The sequence below is a fragment of the Xyrauchen texanus genome, chromosome 4, assembly GCF_025860055.1.
Source record: "Xyrauchen texanus isolate HMW12.3.18 chromosome 4, RBS_HiC_50CHRs, whole genome shotgun sequence".
In the NCBI taxonomy this organism is placed as follows: domain Eukaryota; kingdom Metazoa; phylum Chordata; class Actinopteri; order Cypriniformes; family Catostomidae; genus Xyrauchen; species Xyrauchen texanus.
The window spans coordinates 13,350,679-13,366,198 of NC_068279.1; the positions used below are offsets into that span (position 1 = coordinate 13,350,679).

General features: G+C 43.8%; 1 protein-coding gene across 3 annotated transcripts in view; it reads right to left on the bottom strand.

Moving 5' to 3' along the window:
* Nucleotides 1-15,520, bottom strand: part of tenm1 (teneurin transmembrane protein 1) — a 291,251-nt gene that overhangs the window by 101,807 nt on the left and 173,924 nt on the right. The gene's annotated exons all lie outside the window — the stretch shown is intronic.

Here is a 15,520-nt window from a genome sequence, read left to right on the forward strand (position 1 = left end):
TGGAAGGCTGCAGAGGATCTTGTGAGAGGTATAAATTGTTCAGGTGGCGTTTTATGATCTCCCAGCAGTGAAAGGCCTTTGGCGCATGGTAATGACCTCATCCTAATTACAGCCAATAAAAAGGACAAACTCTCATTCTGCTCACCTCAGGGCCCCCGATACCAACTATCTCATCATGCAGTCTCTCTCTTTTTCTCTCACCAATGTGTGTGAGGTATTTCAGTTGATTAGGGAAATGAGGTGAGAAGATACATTGACAACTAGTCCTGGAATGACGAGCAAAAATCAGGTTAATCTCCCAGCTAGTTTCTCTCTCGTTCCCTCCCGTTCCTCAGGCACAAAGGAAGTCGCGTGTGGGTTCGTGCGCATGAGCACGTTGGGCTCTGCCGTGAGGAGGCATCTTTACGAGCCATAAAGAGGGATTGGTGTCTCAGCAGGGAGCTGGATCTACATGATCCTCTCCTTTATCTCCCTTCATTCTCCCTCTCTCCATCTCCCTCACACACACACACAAACAGTGGCTGTCATTGGCTAAATGAGAGCTCACCCCAAGCGCTGCAGTTCAGATATATTACAGAACCAAACAAGAGTCCAGTTCAGGACCGGACACTAGGTGCTTCTCAATCAGGGATGCTTAGAGTTAACTAAATACTTAACCAAAAAAAGAAAATTTATAAATAAAAATTAGCAAAAATTCACATATTATATTTGTGAATTAAATTATTTCCTTTCAGATGGACGGGCCAAGCAGTTAAAAAAACCCCCGTTATTATTGTCTTAATTGTTTGTATTTTTAAACTACATATTGCCATGTGAACAACATGCCAGATATAATAATATCAGTTCAGTGAGTCAAAAGTTGATTCACCGCTTTGACTGACTTTGATTCATACAGTGAATTGCTCATGAATCTGACTTCACTGGTCGTGCTGTGTTTTTGCTTGCAGCCAGTGAGGACAATTCAGTATAAATATGTTTTCTTGCTATTATTAAGACTTAGCTGTTGATTTAGTTGCTGCTGCTGGCATGGGGTGCAGGAAAAACTGGTTTATGCTTATTATTGCATACAAATCATGACTACCATATCATTAGCAACATTTTAACATTAAAATGTATCATGTTGAGTCTCCTTTGCGGAATGCTGTTGTGTATTGCTGAGAGTTGCTGCCTATGTAGAGCATTGCAAATCAGTCACTTATGAGGTTCCATGATGATTAGGATGCTACCTTACTGTAGAAGGTAGCTGCTAGGGCTATTATGATCATGAACTTTGGCTGACGAATAATTGTCAAACAAAAGAAATCACGATTTTGACAATTGTATATTTTAGGACTTTCACGATTATGATGGTTAATTGTCATACAAACTGTCATAATTTGGTTCATACATAAGGTGGTGTGGGCTTCATACTCCTTAAGAAGTCATTTATTTATATTTAACTTGGAATAATACATTGTAAAAAAAAAAAAATCCTGTAAAATTTACAATAAAAAATTGGCAGCTGTGGTTGTCAGAAATTCACGGAAATTCACCTTTCCCGGATGGCTACAAATCCCTCCCCCGCCCACCATTTTGCAAATCAGACACCTCTTCCGTTCTGCTTCTGCCCGCTTACAAGCAGAAACTGAAACAGGAAGCACACACCCTCAGAATTATCCAGTGCTGGTCGGACCGATCAGACTCTATGCTACAAGACTGTTTTGATCACGTGGACTGGGAAATGTTCCGGTCCACCTCTGATGATGACATCGAGGTTTACGCTGATAGCGTAACGTGTTTCATCAGGAAGTGCATAGAGGACATTTTTCCGACCAAAACAATATGGATCTACCCCAACCAGAAACCATGGGTTAACGGCGATGTTCGCGCAGCACTTAATGCGCGGACCTCCGCTTTTAATTCCAGGAATGCGGAGGAGCATAAACAAGCCATTTATGCCCTCCGTAACACTATCAGAGCAGCCAAACGCCAGTACAGGCACAAAATTGAAAGACGGTTCAACACCACTGACTCCAGAAGTATGTGGCAGGGAATTAACATCATCACGGACTACAAAGGGAATAAAAACTCCGCCTTGAACAACTCTGCCTCTCTCCTGGATGAGCTTAATACATTTTATGCTCGTTTCGAGGACAATAACATCGCACTCGCGGAGAGAGCACTCGCGGCTGACACTACAGAGGTTGGTTCACTCTCCATTTCAGTTGCGAAAGGTGATCCTTCTGACGGGTGAACATCAGACGGCATTCCGGGCCGCGTCATCAGAGCATGCGCGAACCAACTGGCTGGTGTTTTTATGGACATTTTCAACCTGTCCCTCTCCTTGTCTGCAGTCCCCACATGCTTCAAAACGTCCACCATTTTCCCCGTACCAAAGCAATCAAAAATCACTTGCTTAAATGACTGGCGTCCTGTTGCTCTGACCCCCATCATCAGCAAATGCTTTGAGAGGCTAATCAGAGATCACATCTGCTCTGTGCTGCCCACCTCTCTGGACCCATTACAGTTTGCCTACCGCAACAACCGCTCCACTGATGATGCCATTGCATCTACAATACACACTGCTCTCTCCCACTTGGAAAAGAGGAACACATATGTGAGAATGCTGTTTGTAGACAACAGCTCAGCATTCAACACCATAGTGCCCTCCTAGCTTGATGTGAAACTCCGGGCTTTGGGCTTAAACAGCTCGCTGTGCAGCTGGATCCTGGACTTCCTGTCAGGCAGACGTCAGGTGGTTAGAATGGGCAGCAACATCTCCTCATCACTGACCCTCAACACTGGAGCCCCCCAGGTCTGTGTTCTCAGCCCACTCCTGTATTCCCTGTACACACATGACTGTGTGGCAACACATAGCTCCAATGCCATCATTAAATTTGCTGACGACACAACGGTGGTTGGTCTGATCACTGACAATGATGAAACAGCCTACAGAGAGGAGGTGCACACTCTGACACGCTGGTGTCAGGAACACAACCTCTCCCTCAACGTCAGTAAAACCAAGAAGCTTGTAGTGGACTTCAGGAAGAAAGAACACAGCCACATCACCATTAATGGAGCACCGGTGGAGAGAGTCAGCAGCTTCAAGTTCCTCTGTGTCCACATCACTGAGGAACTCACATGGTCCGTCCACACTGAGGCCGTTGAGAAGAATGCTCGCCAGCGCCTCTTCTTCCTGAGATGGCTGAGGAAGTTCGGAATGAACCATCCTCATACGGTTCTACACCAGTACTGTAGAGAGCATCCTGACTGGCTGCATCACCGCCTGGTATGGCAATAGCACAGCCCACAACCGCAAAGCCCTGCAAAGGGTGGTGCGAACTGCCAGAAACATCATCGGAGGTGTGCTTCCCTCCCTCCCGGACATATATAACAGGCAGAGTGTGCAAAATCTCAGTGGATCATCAGAGACTCCAGCCACCCGAGTCATGGGCTGACATGACAGCTTCTTCCCCAAAGCAATCAGACTTTTGAACACTTGATCTCTCACGATCAATATACATCAGCACTGCACTTTATTAATCTTATTATCTCACACTGGACTGTCATAATTATATTCTCCACAATATAACTACTGTATATATATTTTTTTATATACTCTTTATTTTTTATTGTATGTGTATTCTATATTGTGTATAATGTTTACTGTACATTGTATATTATTATTGTGTTCTGCAATTATGTGTACATTTGATATGTAATTTGTGTTGTTTAAATATGTTGTTTATTGTAATTGGTATATGTCTCGTCACTGTCATGACTGCTATGTTGCTCGGAACTGCATACAAGAATTTCACCTACTGTTGCACTTGTGTACATGGTAGTGTGACAATAAAGTGATTTGATTTGATTGACATGTGAAATTAAAATAATCCAATAAACATTACCTAAACTACATCGAACATAACACAGAACACCCCTAAGTACAAAGAAAAATAACTATTCCCATAAAATATAATAAAATTGAATGGATCACACGGGGAATTCTGGGAATGCCCGATTATTGTCTTTTACTGTAATTTTAACAATAATTAATGTAAAAAGTACATGTACTCTCTTGTTAAACATATTATAAATTTTTACTGTTAATTATACGGGAAAATCATACTTTTTACATCTAAAAACCTGTAATTTTTACAACATTTTACCATAAAACTACATGTACTGTCTTTTTAAATATATTAAACAATTTTACCGTATATATTAAGGTAACTACCCGTTCCCTTTACAAAAGGCTTCACTATGATGTTGCGCTGCTAAGCGCTACGGGGAACAGCTTTAGCTGTGAGCCGAGCTGAATAAATGTGTGGAACACGTCAATGAACATTGACCGGAATTTATAGCCTCAGCTGTAGATGCACCTGAGGCCAGGCTATGAATGGATACGTCACCAGGTGTCCTCAGAAACTCTTTTTTCAGAGCGATTCTGTTTCTGTGTGTTTCACACACCCTGTCAAAACTTTCTTTCCTCTGTTAAGAGATAGATTCAGTTATATATATATATATATATATATATATATATATATACATATATATATATATATATATATAAAAAAAAAAGAGAGAATGACTGAAAGCAAACGGTGCATGTTCCCCTCTTCTTGCTCTATAGCTGAAGACGGCACACATCAGTTTTTGCTGTTTGTTTGGGGGTAGAGCACGCTGCTCTCGCGTTGCAGCAGGGCGGTTGCGAGCACTGCGATTTGCTTTAACAGGCAGAGTGCGTCGTGCTCGCTTCGCTTGCTTCCGGGAGTCAGCACTCACGAAAAGATTGTTCGTGGGGCTCGTGCATGGATTTGGCTGAGGAGCAAGAGATGGGTTGATCCCTTTCTCTCACTCTCTCCCCAAACCCAGCTGGTCCTTCACATGATCTCGAAGCGCGTTCCGACGCTTCTTCGGATCATGAGGTGGATCACTATTCTCTTCCCGCCTCCGAGCTTTCCGTCAGCGATAAAAAATCTACGGAGGAATTGCTCGATGTTGTTACTCGTGCGGTTGCCAGATTGGACTGGCCACGCAAAAAAGAGACCCCCAAATGCTCCAATTAGGGGATAGATTTTATCTTCCAGTCTAAGAAAGGGAACGCCTCATGGGTCCCTTCCCTTTCTTTGATAACCTCCTTGAAGAGCTTTTTCAGCTCATGGAGAACCCCTAACAAAAAAAAAAAAAAATATATATATATATATATATATATATATATATATATATATATATATATAAAAATATATATATATATATATTTTCTTCCCGTGTTCACATACCCTCAACGTCATTATATTCGACTATCGTGGGTGCTGAGGCACGGGGGTATTCAGTGATGCCGCCGGTCGAAGAGACGCTTGCGGGCTATCTCTCGCCGGGCTCGACATCGTCACTTAAGAAGCCCTCTTTCCCCTCAAAGCCTCGTAGGACAACTTCCACTTTAGTGGGAAGGGCCTATCAAGCAGCAGGTCAGGCTGGTGCTGCTCTGCACACTATGCTGTTTTTCAGGCATACCAGGCTGACCTCCTGGACGACCTGAGTGTGGGTTCTGTGCTTGACGAGCAAGCCTCAGACCCACCTCGGTCCTGACTGAAGGGAGGCTCAATAGCAAAGAGTGGCGAGTCGTGCTCCTCCTCCCAGGGATTGGGGACAGTCTCGCCACCCTTGCCAGCCCTCAGGACTATAAATTCTAGTAAGAGAAAACCCTGACGGTCTTGCGCCTAGATTAGGGGGTAGCTCCCCTCGGGACGGGCGCGTGCTTCACTTCACCCCTCCCGGTACCCCTCGAAGCCCCTCCATTCCCGCAACCTCTTGGTGTTTCGGGTTGCAGAGGCTTCCGTCAAAGTTGGGTGTTTTCAGCTGTTCCTGCATTTTATTCAGGACGCGAAACACCCGACAACCCTCAACAGGAAGTGTTAAAATATAATACCCATCTCAGAGATCCTGGCAGCGTGGAAACTTCTGCCGGATATATCCTTTTCTGTGGGTCTTATAAGAGCGTCCGGATTTAATTCTCTCGCCGCTTTCCATGTTTCAACGGCGTGTTCTCACTACCAGTAACCGGATTTCTTTTTGTAAAAAAAAAAAACTCTCAATCTCCTTGTTAAAGGGGCCATGGTATGTGTTCCCCTTCCAGAGAGAGAGTTAGGTTATTACACTAAATACTTCCCGTTTCCCATGGAGGGTGAGGGGTGGCGTCTGGCTTAGATCTTAAGCTTGAACTACCCGTGGGTGTTCAAGTCCAAGATGATGCCTGTCAAGACGGTCGTGTCTCAAGCCCTACAACTCGTTTGGCTGGTCACCATTGATCTTATGACGCACTTCTATACTTCATTTAGAAGTTCTGCCACAACATGGAAAGTTCCTGAGGTTCACTTCCGGGGGCGAAGTCTTCCAGGGTCAGGTTCTTTCACTCAGCCTTGCCCTTTTTACCCGCACATTCACAATGCATGATGTAGCGCTGGCTCCTTGCGACTCGGGGCATCTGCATTCTGAATTACGTAGAGCGACTGGCTGATCCTAGCGCAGTTCCAGGAACTGGCAGTTCAGCACAGGGACATCGTCTTAGCTCATCTGTTTCTCTGGGGTTGAGGCTCAGCGCCAAGAAAAGCGTCCTCTCTCCCACTCAGAACACTGTCTATCGGGCATCTTATGGAGTTCAATCACTATGCGGGCACAACTGTCTCCCGCTAGGATTGAGTCCATTCAGATCACCCTGAGCAAAGTCAGGCTAGGTTGCACTGTTATCAGTATCAGCGATTTCCAGGTCTCAGGGCTGAACGCGTCCACGGTGATCCCTCTGGACGTTCTGCTCATGAGACCGTTTTTGTTGTGGCCAAAAGCCAGGGGATTTCTTCCAAGGGCCAAAACCCTGGGCTAAATAGGGTTACGCGCCTCAGGCTTCGTTCCCTTTCTATGTGGTTCAGACCCGGTTTTCTGCCTTGGGTCCCACTCTAGGTGCGTCTTGTTGTCGCAGACTGCTAACGACAGACGCCTCCCTGACCGGGCGGGTAGCGGCCTTAAGTGGTCGATCCAGCTTAAGGGGATAGGAGGGTCGTCAGCTCGGTTGTCACAGTCACTGTCTCGGGTTGATGGCTGTATTTCTGGCCCTGAAATACCTCCTCCTGAGGCTGCCATGTCTTGGTGCGGGTGGACAATACAGCGGTAGCCTCTTACATAAATCATCGAGACCCACGTTCTTGTCAGCTGTATTTCTGACACGTCGGATTCTCCTTTGGGCCCAGGGCAAGCTCCTGTCACTCAGGGCAATTTACATCCCTGGACGCCTAAATGTGGGAGCAGATTTGCTGTCCAGACAGAACATACCGAGGGCGAGTGGAAACTCCACCCCGAGGTAGTACAACAAATTTGGGAGAGATTTTACAGAGCAGAAGTGGACCTCTTCGCCTCTCAAGAGACTGCTAATGTCCCTCTACTTCTCTCTGAGTCACCCAGCCCCCTGGGTCTGGGCGCGATGACGCATACATGGCCCAGAATGTGTCGGTATGCTTTTCCCCGGTTTCTCTGCTCCCGGGAGTCTTAGCCAGAGTTCAGCCAGCAAGGGTCTTGCCTCTTACAGATAAGCCTCACTGGCCAAACAGGATTTGGTTCTCAGAAATTATATCTCTCCTCGACGGCTCGCCTTGGGCGATTCCGGACAGGAGGGACCTTCTGTCTCAGGCACAGGGGACGATATTTCATCCCGGCCCGAATTGTGAAACCTTTCATGTCTGGCCCCTAAGGGTACCAAATGAGGTTCACAGGGTTTTCTCTTGAGATTATCGAGACCATTTCAAGTGCTAAGGCTCCCTCCACTTGGAACTGATCTGAGTAGATTTTACAGGGCAGAAGAGGACCTCTTCGCCTCTGTTGATAGCGCAATGTCTCCTCTACTTCTCCCGAGTCGCCCAGTCCCCCTCCCCTCCCCTTGGGAGGGGCTGAGCATAGTAGCGCAAATGCACCTGCATGCGTTTCCTTCTACTAAAGTTCTTATTACAGAACCAGCTAACTGCCAGTTTGTTTCAGTTCTGGATTTTCTGTAGAAAGAACTGTCAGCGGGCACTTGCCTCGCCACTGCCAGGTTCTATGTGGCCACTGCGGTTTGCCACGGCTTGGTGGGCGGGGTGCCCTCAAAGAGGCATCCTCATTATTGCCCGGGCCTACGAGGCGGCGGTCAAGCTTCGCCAGTAGGTTTCAGGGTGCACTCTACCAGAGGGCTCTCCTCCTCTAAAACCTTGGCTAGAGGTCTCCCTCTGCAGCAAGTTTGTGATGCGGCAGGTTGTCCTCTCTGCACACATTCATTGGATTTTTATAGTTTGGATGTTTTGCCACTCCGGGCTCTTATGCCCTTGAGTCGACATCTCAAGCTCATGTCTGGACAAGTTTGTGATGCGGCAGGCTGGTCCTCTCCGCTCACATTCATCAGTTTTTATGACAAGTTTGTGTTGCGATAGGGTTCTCTTAGCACACATTCATCGAACTTTATGGGTTAGATGCTTTGCTACTCCGGACTCTTATGTCCTTGAGTCGACATCTCAGCCCATGCCTAAACAAGTTTGTGATGCGGCAGGTTGTCCCCTCCGCACACATTCATTGCACCTTTTTAGTTTGGATGTTCTGCACTCCGGGCTCTTATGCCCTTGAGTCGACATCTCAGCTCATACCTGAACAAGTTTGTGATGCGGCAGGCTGGCCTTCTCCGCTCACATTCATCAGTTTTTATGACAGGTTTGTGGTGCGATAGGGTTTTCTTCGCACACATTCATGGAACTTTATGGGCTAGATGCTTTGCTACTCCGGGCTCTTATGCCCTTGAGTCGGCATCTCAGCCCATGCCTAAACAAAGTGTGTGATCGCGGCAGGTTGTCCTTTCCGCACACATTTATTGAACTTTTTAGTTTGGATGTTCTGCACTCCGGGCTCTTATGCCCTTGAGTCGACATCTCAGCTCATACCTGAACAAGTTTGTGATGCGGCAGGCTGATCCTCTCCGCTCACATTCATCAGTTTTATGACAAGTTTGTGGTGCGACAGGGTTCTCTTCAGCACACATTCATCAAACTTTATGGGTTAGATGCTGTGCTACTCCGGGCTCTTATGCCCTTGAGTCGACATCTCAGCTCATGCCTGAACAAGTTTGTGATGCGGCAGGCTGGTCCTCTCCGCTCACATTCATCAGTTTTTATGACAAGTTTGTGTTGCGATAGGGTTCTCTTCGCACACATTCATCGAACTTTTATGGGTTAGATGCTTCTGCTACTCCGGGCTCTTATGCCCTTGAGTCGACATCTCAGCTCATGCCTGAACAAGTTTGTGATGCGGCAGGCTGGTCCTCTCCGCACACATTCATCAAAATTGAATGGTTTAGATGTTTATGCTACTCCGGGCTCTTATGCCCTTGAGTCGACATCTGAAGCTCATGTCTGAGACCTCTCGTTTTTGTGAGTACACTGCACAACCGTAGGGGTCCGGACAGCCCCAAGTGCGGCGGCGTGGGTATTGCGTTCCCGTAGCGCTTAGCAGCGCAACATCATAGTGAAGCCTTTTGTAAAGGAACGTCTCGGGTTACATGTGTAACCCTTGTTCCCTGAAAAAGGCGAACGAGATGTTGCGCTGCTTTGCCGCACTGGGGCGTCCCAGGACTGCTCTTCAAAAAGAAGTATCTGACGACACCTGGTGACGTATCCATTTATAGCCTGGCCTCAGGTGCATCTAATGATTACATCAGCCGAGGCTATAAATTCCGGTCAATGTTCATTGACGTGTTCCACACATTTATTCAGCTCGGCTCACAGCTAAAGCTGTTCCCCGTAGCGCTTAGCAGCGCAACATCTCGTTCCGCCTTTTTCAGGGAACAAGGGTTACACATGTAACCGAGACGTTAACCAATTAATAATTTTTTTACTCTTTATTTTACTTAATTATTTTGGTCTTTTATCATTAAATTTGCAGACATTTTGTACAGTGTAAATACTTTTTCTTTTTGTTCAACTTCAGTTTTGTTCGATTTTACATTTACACTCTTATTTTTGGAATGCAGCTGACCTTAATAGCAATTCTATTCTATTACATAACATGCAATAGTAAAATATCTGCCCTAAATTCTTTACTTTCTCACATTATTTTACGGCTCTCCGATTAAACCCATAAGCCCTTATTTTGCATGATGGAAAACCATTGAGATTGCATCTGAAAAAGTTTCTTTATTCTAGCATCACCACAGTAATAGAGTAGCAGGCATCTCCTCCTCTGTGTCACTGTAAGCCATTAACACGCCGTGAATGAATCCACAATGACTAAGAACATTTGCCATTATACAGCATTTAGGGTTTTCTATCTATAAAAATCCTTTCTCATATGTTCGTGGAACTTTAGTGGACACGAACCTCCGCAGATGGTGCATACATCACAGCACGTCAGAAGCTGTTAAACTTCACATACTCATTAGGTGCTGCTCTGAGCACGGTCCATGGTGTGGGTCGGTGAGACAGTCGGAAAATGCCCCAGAAATGCAAAACATAAGCACGCCATTCATGGCACTTATATATTCACATAAAATTTATTTGGACAGTAATATGCGATTGAAATTTGAAATGCACAATAATTGTGGTTTGCTCAAATAACCACAGCTTGATAAAATAACTCAAAACAGAAGACTATTTAATAATCACGACAGGTCTAGTAGCTGCCATTGTAGGCAATATGCAGTGAGGCAGCTCACTAGGTTTTGGATATTTGCTGTTTAGAAAAAAAAGGGATGATTAGAGCTTCAGGCAGGACCAGAAAAAGGAGAAGGGCAAGATTAACAGAAAAGAGAAATTGATAGATGGGCCAAGCAGATCGATGATATCACAAATCTTTCTATAGGTGTGTAACCAAGATCTGTGTACAGTATGTGTGTGTACGGGATCACATAATGTTTTAAAAGAGTGCGTCTGGAAGGGCTCATAAATTCCACTGAGGTCGCATTTCTCTCCCCTGCTAAACATTTCTCAGAGCCTGGAATGGCAAACATTGATCCATTAAAACTTCTAACCTCTCCGCTAGTTCTCTCTTTACAACTGCTAATGAAGAGAAAAATCTCTATCTTCTCCCATCTCTATCCCTCCCATTTTTCTCTCTGACCCGCTACCTCCTCTCTCTGTTCCGCTTTCTCTCTCTTTCGACAAGATGGACAACTGAAAGGATTCAGCATTTCTGAAAGGATTCAGCATTTCTGAAAGGGGGCGAGAAATATAAAGTGAAAAGGACATCATTCATCAAGCTTTTTGTTAAATCAACAGATTTTCCCATGATTTGTAGAGTGCATGACAGAGCTGAAAACATGTAACATTGGCTAAAGGATTTGTTGCTTGTGTGTAAGCCTGAGAAAGAGAAAGATAGATAAAGAGACAGACAAAGGGAGGACAGTCGCTAAAGGAGAAGCATTTCACAGGGGAAGGACTGAATGCTGTACAGTAGACAAAAGTCCCACATACATCAAAGCTGGCTTTAACCGTGCGGCTGAATAGCCGACTGCTCTGAGACTGAGAAATGGTTAAGCTTCGTGAGTTTACTGTTGCGCCACAGTTTGTTAATATCCCCAGCTCCGTAGATCAGCTAAAATAAATGGATTTGTTTATTGTGTGCCCTGGCTATCGGTCAATGCAAACAATGAGCATTGGTGGCCCCGGGCGTTGCGGTGGAGAGTCAATGTTTAAAAAGGCATGAGCTCTGGATCTGGGCTAACATGATCCCCCACAGAACATCTACAGAGAATGGTTTGGAAGATAATTAAATAAAGGAAGTAACAAGCAGGAGGTAGGTGCTTTTGCATCCAGCTGCTGTTGTGAGATGATGGAAGTATTGTTTAAATTAGGGATGCTGTGGAAAGTCAAAAGTATAGAGCAGTTTTGAGGCTGGGCGGACAGCCTCTGTGGAAGGGGCTAAGAGCCAATGACAGGAGAGTTGTGTGAATTGATTGCCATTCGTTGAGATGATGTAAAATGCTTCTCACAAATGTTTGGTAAGGTCATTTAGAGCACAGAGAACAGCATCTTTACCTGACCTCATCACTTTGCCCAACTGAGATAACTCCCTGACTTTAATGAAGACAAAAGACAAATGCTTTCTCTTTTAAGGATGAGATAAACTATTGACACCATGCAAAGTTTGGACGTGTGAACGGTGAGCTCTGCGCACTTTGCTAGTTTTAACACTATTATTGTCATAAACCAGTGAGATTCTATACACCCTGTTCCATAATTGGTCCATGAAGACAATATGTCAAAGAATTCAAAATCATCAGGCTCTGGAGACATTAAAAGACACTCATGCCACAGACTAGGGAGTCAATTTGGATGGTGAAGTGCGGTGAACTTGTCGGCAATGCTGAAGAAGGTCATTGCTGACTTGGAGGATCTTGCTGTAATACGTCAATCGATCACTGCCATGGAGACGAAATTCACTGAGGTGGTTACAAGAGTGGGGATGTGGAGAAACAGATTGATTATCTGGAGTCATCGGAGAGGGAATTAGCAGCTAATCCGCTAGCAACTAACGTGGATTTGGAGCGCGTCTGGGAGAAACTGGAGGATCGGGTGAATTGTAGTCGGGGGAATAACGTCCGTATTGTTGGAATTCCTGAGGGAGTAGAGGGTCAGAATTTGGTGGAATTCCTGGACAGACTCTTTCCGAGTCTGCTTGACATCAAAGCTGGAAATCACCAAATTGAATTTGGCCAAAATATATTAATATGCCCACAGCATGCTTTGTCCTTCATAAAGTCAATGGAGTGAGTCAGTTGTTTTGTGGTATTCATGTTGCAGCCGAGTGGGCCCGACTCACTAAACATTCACTTAACTGTTTGAACAACTGAGCACCTTTTTTGTTTCTTTTTGTGATGGTTCCACCTAGCGGCAGGAGTTTGGTTTGTGGAATAACACACCTTCAGGACAGCATTTTGGATGAATCTGCACATTCTTTGTGCTTATGCCTCCTATTGGCTGGAGTTTGTTTTGTGAAGTATTTCTTGCAAGACATTGGAGTGATTAGGTCATTTGTTGGACTCATGTAGCAGCCGAATAGGCGTTTTTGAAGGGATCTCAGGGAGGGGCAGTGGAGAGAGAAGTTTAGGTTTAAATCTGTGTGATTATTTTACATAAATATTTGTTTAATATTTTATTTTGTGCATGTCTATAATCAGTTGTGACTACAGCGATGTTGTTAAGGGTCAGGGTGGGGTTGGGGATTGGAACAGGGAGGGGTAATAATGGAGTTAAATGTTGATTCTGTATATATATAGACAAATGACTTGCTGACCGCTATTCTTTTCTGCATATCGCGGCGCCGTTTTGTGGTCTGTTCTGCATAACGCAGCGGCTCATTGTTGCTTATAGCAGCCCATTCGGCACATTTCACGGCCTAACCACCGGCCCGCTCGGTTCTCCCGATGGCCATTCCACGCCTGATCGGCCCAAAAGTGCGTCTGCCCACCGGGAAAATGCCCGGTATGCCAGATTACCAGTCCAGACCTGATTGCCAGTATAAACCTGTCAGCTTCTCACCTTAAAAACCAGGGAGAATTGTTGCTCACTATGTTCCCTTACCGGAAAGGTCGTCATGTCTTCTGAAGTCTTTCAAGTCATTAGAAGACAATCGCAAGCATACAATTATGAAGTTAATGCCTTCTTTTCTCTTTAAAAGAGAATATGTGTATGAAAGGGAAACAATCTTTTAAATATTAGTTTTTAGAAGAAGATTAAAAATACATTTGTTTTATTTTTTATTTGATATCTTTCATAATGCTGTACTTTTAAATATCTACCACTAAAATGCACAACAGTGTAAACAGCAATGTTGTTGATTAATACCAGCTGCATTTAAACCCATGACCTCGTTACTGTGCTGCAGGTAATTGAGTCATGACTGAACATCCCAAAGTTGAGTGGATCAACACTAATGCCTTTGCACAAATTCATGTTCATGAATATACTGATTCACGACATAGGGAGCTAGCTGACACACACCCATAGAAAACTTCCTTTGACGTGACTGAAAAAAAAAAAGCTCTGAAATGGCCAGACTGTGATGAATGCTAGGATTGTCAATCACATTTTCCTGCTGTCAGCCAATCAGATTGTACCCCTCTTCCTTGCCCTGTTTTGACAGCTCTGTCTGGATTTGTCACTGTGTGTGTGTGTGTGTGTGTGTGTGTGTGTGTGTGTGTGTGTGTGTGTGTGTGTGTGTGTGTGTATGTGAAAGTGTGTGATTACTGACTGATTTTAAGCACATACACTCATAACTGCAGACTGAGAGACACCTGTCAAGAAATGCCAATGACTCAGCCCTAGACAATATTCTCAAAATAATAAAAGCAGGAGGTAATTGTTTTTCCATACTACAAAATACAAGTTGTCTGGCAACAGACTCTTCAGCTGATGAAAACTAATGGCTTCACCAGGGTTGGTGAAAGCTTTGTGTTTAATGATCTGAGCCAGAAACACAAAGGTTTAAACCCAAGGTGAGGACAAACCAAGCACTGGAGAGATGCTGAACTCCAGCGGGTCTGTGTGTGCATGCAGAACACTATACATCACGTTGGTTCAAAGGTGCCTGCTAAATGACAAGTGACTAGTGCTGAGAAAAGCTGGGTGTGAATTGACGAGTGCAAATGAAGTGGAATTAATCTGCAAACACATACACTCATTTTTTTCCTATACACATAGAAAATGGCAGATAAAAAAAATACAAAATACGTGTTCTGTCAGTGAAATTGCTCTAATAGAAAAGAATCGCGTAAACAGAAGATTAAATGGTAAGAAAATAGAGGCTTTTGTGTAAGTATCTTGCTTCTTGTGAGAAAAAGACCCTAGTATTCTCACACTGTTCTCAAACATTGCAAGATCTCAAAGTCTGCAATCAAAAGTCAGAGATTTCAGTAAATTTCTCATCAAATTCATAAAATTATCAGAGTTGATATCAACATTATTTTACACCTCTACAGTCTGCCTCAGGGGTTTTAAAACTATTTGATAATGCAAAGACCCACAAATATGGTGATTCCCCCTGTTTGAAAAAAAAAAAAAATATAATAAAAAATAGTAAACATGATATTATAGAGACATGTCATTTGCTAAATTAAATAATTGGCTTTTAAAGTTTTGTACTAAAGCAAAATTAATTAATTACATTTCATATAAAACTATCTAATTTTTAAGTTGACAGTGTATCTTTGTTCTGTTATGGTTATGTAAGATGTTCAAACCCGAAGAGAAACATTTTCCAATTAATTTTTAAATTGCTTATCACAATAAATATAGTCTCAGAACAGCTTTATAGAGAATAGTACAGTATAAGTAATATTTCTGACAAATAATATATTTTTTTCATACTGTAATATATGAACTTAAATGCAGATTTTTTTTTATTTCTTACTGTTTAAAACTATGCCTGTCAATGGAGTAAAATAATCCAGATTAATCTAATTGTGTCAGAATTAAACAATAATAATTTTTCTTTTTTTTCTGAAATTTTTCACAGACACCCTAGTACCCACTTG